Here is a 995-nt window from a genome sequence, read left to right as displayed (position 1 = left end):
TTTACGCCTACAGCACCTGGTCTTCCTGGGTGGTCTCCCATCCAATTACTAACCAGACTCTACTCTGCTTAGCTTCCGAGATCAGATGGGATCGGACGAGTTCAGGGTGGCATGGCCGTAGCCTTAGATAATTTTTAAGCTTATCTTTTATTTATTTTAATATAGCAAGACTATTTTACTAATAATCCGTGACTGATAAAACAGTATCTTTTGGTAGATTTTATTCTTTCGTTTGTCGTTTCTGACTATTCTCATGCAGAGAGTCCTGTTTTCTTGTGCTTGGACATCTTCAACTATGTATTGATTTGGAAAAATAAGTTTCAGATATAATACGAGGCCAACAATGTAGAGTCTAACTTTTTTCTGCCGCCTGGTGTGGGACCATTTGCACCTGCAAGATTTTAAGTCCTCTGGACCAGTCGGCTGATGCAGGTGGACGCGTGTGTTCCCGGCAGTGCGGGTTTACCCGCCTTTCCTGTGTCAGGTGGGCGTCAGCCAGGGCAGCCGACCACATTCTGATGATTACAGAGAGGTCGGTCCTTATAAAGCTGTTGGAAAGGATGAGAACGACAGGAAGCCTGGAAGCTGCATGTGGAAAGCGAGACACGTCAAGACTCTGGAAAGTGCTACAAGTGACCCGAGTCGCGAGCCTGTGGCCCTTTCCGGGGGGTGACCGTGACCCTCCCGGAAAGCCTGCAGCCTCTGGGGGCGCTGCGCTTCCTGCTGCTGTTGGCGGGATCTCCACAGGGGCCCTGCTGGAGGGAGGTTCTGGGCACGAAGTCCCCGGGCTTCCTGACTCTGTGATGCTCAGACAGGCAAGGCAGGAAGGGGGACGAACGCTCGTGCCAACAGACACCCCCAAGCACGACGCAGCGCGCTTCCAGTGGGGGGCAGTTCTGTCAGGTTAGGGCCCTGTCGGCCAGGCCGTGCTTGCTTCTACTTGGCCGTTTTCAATTTCTCTCACCCTATAAAGGCAACGGATTCTTCATAGTCCT

General features: G+C 51.7%; 1 pseudogene; it reads right to left on the bottom strand.

Annotated features, from left to right (window-relative positions):
- Positions 1 to 4: 4 nt before the first annotated feature.
- On the bottom strand, positions 5 to 123 carry LOC111731461 (annotated as a pseudogene).
- Positions 124 to 995: the final 872 nt, after the last annotated feature.

Source organism: Pteropus vampyrus, unplaced genomic scaffold (assembly GCF_000151845.1).
Source record: "Pteropus vampyrus isolate Shadow unplaced genomic scaffold, Pvam_2.0 Scaffold377, whole genome shotgun sequence".
In the NCBI taxonomy this organism is placed as follows: Eukaryota; Metazoa; Chordata; class Mammalia; order Chiroptera; family Pteropodidae; genus Pteropus; species Pteropus vampyrus.
Note: the sequence above shows the minus strand (reverse complement) of the source record. Positions and strands in the feature narration are given on the sequence as shown.